Source organism: Paramisgurnus dabryanus, chromosome 2 (genome assembly GCF_030506205.2).
Source record: "Paramisgurnus dabryanus chromosome 2, PD_genome_1.1, whole genome shotgun sequence".
Classification (NCBI taxonomy): domain Eukaryota; kingdom Metazoa; phylum Chordata; class Actinopteri; order Cypriniformes; family Cobitidae; genus Paramisgurnus; species Paramisgurnus dabryanus.
Window position 1 is genome coordinate 20,462,601 of NC_133338.1, and position 6,676 is coordinate 20,469,276.

The window sequence follows — 6,676 nt, forward strand, 5'->3', positions numbered from 1 at the left end:
AGAATCAGACCGTGTTCACCTTATACTTTGCATGTGTCTACCTATGGAAAAAAGTGTTGCCCTAGCAACAGCTCATTAAATGTGTTTCAACTCCCTCTAAGTGCTGTCATCTTCCAATCAAAATATGTTTGCCTAAACATACAAAGAGGATTTTTAAAGGTTTATATGCAAAGTGTGTCAATAGACTTCCCCTTACAGCAGGCTACATTATAAATAGGCTACACTCTTAAAAAAATAAATGTGCTTCATGATGTCATAGAATAACTTTTTTTTGTCTAAATTGTTCTTTAAAGTTCTTAAACGTCTGACGAACCTTTCTGTTTCACAAAAGGTTCTTTAATGTATAAAGGGTTCCCTTTCAATACGGTTCACTTCGCATTGCGTCAGTTAGCTGACGCTATGGGGGGAAACTCCTGTTTACTCCGTGACTGAAGCCTATTGGTTAACGTCTGTACAAAGTACAGACCAATGACGTTTGAACCCGCGCGCGGGAGGAACGCGTCCCTATATAAGCGCGGTTCAATCGTCAGGAGCTCATTATTTTCTCCTTCAGCGCGAACCTCTCGCTGCTCCGAAGAAAAAGAAGAAGCCTTACCTCGCCGTTGACAAAAGCCCTGCAGCGGAGTCCAGGCCTAGCGTCTTCCCCTGCCGTTTTCCGGCTGAGAACCGAAGATAGCAGAGTCCAGGTCTAGCGTCTTCCCCTGCCGCTTTCCGGCCGAGAACCGAAGATAGCCTTCACTTGCCGTGGTACGAGCCCTGTGCAGCGGACACACGCCTGACGAGGTCTCCCCTGCGGCCGCCCGGTAAGATCAATATTTTTAATATAAAGCTATAAGCTAAAAGAGCAGGCGCTGTTGTAATAGCGTCCAGCACAGCGGCTCGGTGAGCCTCTCTGCTATGAATTTCCTCCGAGCGCGTTACCGGTCTGGCACCTCCCACGCCGGGACCGCGCTTATGCTTTGGTTGTCTTATCCATGTTTCGTGCTCCCCCTGCTGTTCCTCTCTCGCCGGGATGAACACACGGCGAGCCATGAGACTAGATGGATGCATAGACAAGCACACACGGACTAACCCCCCCTGTGTTCTGTCACACCGCAACCGTTCATGCTTACAGAGTCCCTTCGCTCCTCTTACATTCAGTGGCGAGATCTCTGGCACATATATTAATCCCCCGAGTGCATCGGGTGATACCGTCACGACGCATGGCTGTTCTGTCTGTGTTGCTGCTCCCCTCTGCCGTTCCTCTCTTGTTGAGATGAACAAGCGGGGAACCGTAGACCTGGATAGATGCATACGACAAGCAAACACGGGCGGTCTGCCCCTGTCTCTGTCATAGCACAGCCACTCGTGCTCCACGCTCGCGGAGTCCCTCGCTCCTTTCCCCACAGTGGTGAGGTCTCTTAACGGCTTAGCTAGCACGCGGTATTACGGCTCGCTGCCTCTAAATGCAGCTGTCCAGTGTTCAACGATTACAGAGCTTCATGCCCCTCCCCTCCTGGAGCGGCGCGATCTCATTCGTCTGCTCGATAGGGCCGATTCGCCGCTATTGGAGCACCAAGAACACTCATTATAAGAGAGCTTCATGCCCCTCCCCTCCTGGAGCGGCACGATCTCATTCGTCTGCTCGATAAGGCGGACACGCCTCTATTGGAGCGCTAAAACACTTATTATAGAGCTTTACTGGCCTGAGCCGATCTCACTTCAGATAGCTCATTCTTTGTCTGCCTGGTAATTTCTCTCTGGTTTAGACGGAATCAGAGGCAGAACGAATTTGTTTATAATATACTGAGGCCCGAATACCTCCCTTTATTCAGTCCCGTCCTATATCAGTGCGCTGAATATTGGTACATTCTTATATATATACCCGGTTTTTCTGCCCTTTTAATAAACGGCAAAACCGCGGGCCTCACGGCAGACTTCCTCTCTGCGATGGGTTCAGTCTGACATTAAACCACCTAGACATACTACCCTGCTCCGTGAGCCGTTCGGTCACCGTCACTACTGAGGCTTGTGCACCTGAACGGCTGAGCTCTGGTCTCCGCAGCACAGCTGCATCAACAGAGAACGAAACTGTCTGGGAGAAAAGGGGTTAAGTCGCGCCTCGGCTGGACTGCCCTGAAATGTTTTCTGTGTGCTGTTTATCCAAACATACTGTGTAATACTGTCGGCTATGCGACCTCACTATAGTGGCGAACGGTATTTAATTCCTCTAAAAAGAGTAATTTCCGTGCTTACTATACTGTGTTTTGACACCCACGGTTGTACGGTGTCTCTAAACACTTTATCGCCTTACTGACAAGCAATCAGTAATACGCACACACGGCCCGCTGTCCATAATTATATCGACGCTAGCCGAAAAAACCCCGGTTTGGCCATATACTGTGTATTGACACCCCACGACTGTACGGTGTCTCTAACACCTTTCTGCCAAATTCGCTCGCAGCCCACCTCAGTTTCTCCGCTACGATGCTGATGGCGCAAACGAGCACGGTCTTACGGCTGTTATTTTCTCTTCCTAGAGGAAGGACAGCCTCAGACTTTTGCATGGCTCCAAGCGTTTGAATCGCGCCCTCTCCGGACGGCCACTCAAAGGCTTACAGCCAAGCGGTTTATGACGTTTTTCGGCCATATAGCTGATTTATATTAGCGGATCCGAAGACGCTCACACCTCCGCTCCAATACTCGGAGATATTAAGGGTAATATCAACCTCAAGTGAGCTTGCTACCCGCCACAATAAGTTTCAAAGCTTAAAGCGCGCGCACAGTCAGACGCGCGCGGCATCTCGTTTAAGACGGGCACACGTACCCCTCTAACGAGCCTCAGAAAGCTGAATATCGTGGCATTCTGTTCATAAGTCCATTTCAGTTTGACTAAGCAAAGGTCCCGCCCCGAGCTGACGGCCGGGAAGCTTGCTTAAGTTACACACGGCTGCATGAAGTGCTGTCATTACGAGCTAGCCCAGCATTTGCTGTGGGTTGAACACGCTTTACGACGGCAATCAGCCTTCGGCGCGTGGAACGCCGTTTGTCTCATATAAATCACCTTGTACTGTGAATACGGTACATTAAGAGGATGATTTAGCACTGCAGCACTCTCGACCGTGTTATTGTGATAATGCGGTCGGGCAATCTACGGTGGTTTCATTATTTACCGAACCAGACTGAGATCTCGCCCCCTGAACAAGCTGACGAGTCATCTCCTTTATAAACTCATTGCATCGCTTTATAAGCTATGTTCAATCAGAGTGATACGCATCTCATGCTTAACTACCAATATTAACCCATTACGATGGGCGTGCGGAGATGGCATCCGTGGGACACGACCTACATTACGTGCCTTATGACACATTGACACAAGCTGCTAGGACCCCTTTCACGAGGCGTCCTTATGCAAAGTCTGATCCATTCTGTCTAGTGACATTTGAAAGTCAAAACCCCCCGCGAATCGCCGGTGGAACACTTTTCTCCTCACTACAGAGGCACGGCGGCTCTCTCCCCTACCTATATCTATGTGGCCGTGATAACAGCGAACCACGCTTTTACGACCGACCATTCATTTAATTCACAAGCCTGTCATCTCTCAGATGCGGACGGCGGCGGTAACAGCGAACCATGCTTTTACGGCTGGCCATTCACTTTATTCATAAGCCTGTCATTTCTCAGATGCGGACGGTGCCCGAGGCACAGCGCTCTGGAACTGTCCAAGGTCCTGTATGACACATACGTCTGACGTACATCAGACGATCAGCTGTTCATCTGCGTCACAGATCACTCACTAGAGCACCTGTCAATACAGGCTATTTATGGATCGTTGACGTTATCACCTCCCGTGACAATTATGCTCACTTGTCTTAGAGCATGGGCATGGTCTTAGAGGTTTCTCATTGACAATTGTGACACGGCCGGCTGGTCCCCGCCGTCCACGTTGTCAGTTTACAGCTTCGACATCCCTGCTTCGCGCACTACTGAGGTTTGTTGCATTAAAGGTGCGCCCATTAGCTCACCTGTATGCACGATATGGTTTTTAATTATATGCGTCCACCGTGCGCTTAGAGAAGCTCACATGTACACGCTATAACATTTGGTATACAATAAGATGCGCTTGGGAAAGCTCACCTGTATACACAGCTGTGTTATGCTTTGTGACACATACATTGTTGTTCATCTGTGTACGTTCACGGTGCGTTGGGTGCCCACCGTTACGTTCATCAATCATATCTGTACACATTCACGGCGCGTTCTGTGCACTGATTTATCTATACGCATTCACGGTGCACTGAAGAGTTCACCCGTGTGCGCACAATTTATTATCAGAACACATGACGGCGCGCTCGAGAATCTTGCCGGCCTGTGCATTATAACACTCTGATTCATCTATATGCATTCACGATGTATTCAAGTGTTCACCTGTGCCCGTGCAATTTATAGTCAATACACATTTACGGCGCGCTTGGAAAGCTCACCGATCTGTGCACTATAATACTACCTATATGCATCCCGATGCGCTCGAGGGTGCACCTGGGTTCACACTATTGTGGTATCTGTATAATCCCACGCTACGAACCGTTCTGCCGCATATTATAGTCAGATCGGCCGTTCGTGAGCTGCGCAGATCACTCACTACGTATGTCTGTTGCTAACAGTGGTTATTTAGATGGATCGTTGAAACCATCGCACTGGCTCACGCCCCTCTATGAGCTATGTCCTATATAGAGCCCACTCTGTTCGAGTTTGGCTTCTTCATGAACTTGGTCTACAGGGGTATCTATATCTATATTTGATATCTGCTACGCGGCCGGCTGGTCTTCGCCGTCTACGTTGTCAGATTGTACAGCTTAGACGTCCCTGCCCTACGAGCGCAGGTTCTCTCGGCTCAATCATGCACGCTCATGCGTTTTATGTGTACACCACGGTGCGCTCAGCGAGCTCACCAACGTGACTCTGAATTTACTTATCTCGCACAGCCGCGGCGCGCTCGGTACCTCGCCGTCTTGTGCTATGTTATGTGCCCCCGGTGCGTTTAAAACCCCACCGTGTGCGCGTCAACAATTTATATGGTGCTTACACATTTGCTTTTAAAGCTGTGAATATGCCGGGTATAGGGCCACACGCAGTGTCTCTCCGGTAAGGCACTTCAGTACGTTGTGTATGCACGGCGTGATGGGATTACGTTCCCCCATAGCGTCAGCTAACTGACGCAATGCGAAGTGAACCGTATTGAAAGGGAACGCTTAGGTTACTCACGTAACCCCGGTTCCCTGAAATAACGGGAACGAAGCATTGCGTCTCTTGCCGTGCTACAAACGTCTACGCAGCGAGTGTTATTCGGCTGCGCGCTTCAGTCGAATATAATGAGCTCCTGACGATTGAACCGCGCTTATATAGGGACGCGTTCCTCCCGCGCGCGGGTTCAAACGTCATTGGTCTGTACTTTGTACAGACGTTAACCAATAGGCTTCAGTCACGGAGTAAACAGGAGTTTCCCCCCATAGCGTCAGCTAACTGACGCAATGCTTCGTTCCCGTTATTTCAGGGAACCGGGGTTACGTGAGTAACCTAAGCGTTCTTTAGATAATAAAAGTGTATAAGGAACTGGTTCTTTGAAGAACCTTTGACTAAATGGTTCTTTGAGGAACCAAAAATTAGTGTATTTTTATTTATATGTAAAAGTATTTGCCTCTCGAGGTGACATTTTACAGATACCATCAAGGCAACAGAGATTCTTAGCTAAGAAGTGGGCATTTAAATAAACAGGCATGAACTACAAAATGTTTCTTTTAAGGTCTGCTTAGTCCTGCTGTGAACACTGGTCCCAGTGTTCACTGCTCCTTACTCCCTGAGCATGGGATATCCGTTAAAGTGGACTTCACCGACTATAACTGCACATTTAAAGGGATAGTTTACCCAAAAATGAAAATTCTGTCATCATTTACTCACTTTCATGTTGTTACAAACCTAAATATATGTCTTTGTTCTGATGAACACAAAGGAAGATATTTTGAGAAATGTTTGTAAGCAAACCATTCATGGACCCCATTTACTTACATAGTATACTTTTTTCCTACTATGGAAGTGAATGGGGTCCACAAATTGTTTGGTTATAAACATTTCTCAATATATTTTCCTTTGTGTTCATCAGAACAAAGAAATGTATTTGGGTTTGTAACAAAATGAGGGTGAGCAAATGATGACAGAATTTTCATTTTTGGGTGAACTATCCCTTTAAAATGCCCTGCAATGTCATCAGAATTCAGAAAAGCCCCAGAAACTGTTTACATTCACTGAGATAAATGTTAATAATATAATAATAATTTTTACAGAAATTCCTTTAGGAGATATAACACAATTTGCATATGTGCTTTCCCTTGCATGCCAATTCAAAAATACTTGTAGTTTGTATTCTAATAATAATATTTAATCAAAAAACTCAATCGATTCTTTTAAAGCCGAGGTGCATGATTTTTAAAAAAAAAACTTTGGAAAAGGGAATCGAGCCAAGTACCAAAACACACTTGTAGCCAATCAGCATAAGGGGCGTGTCTACTAACCAACATTGTTGCCTGGGTTGCGTGGGGTGGGTCTATCAAAAGAAGGTCCAGATTCTATTGGGGTAGGGGAGCGATTGTCATTGATCATGCACCCCACCCCAAGCGCGCAATGACAGCTGGGTGATTCA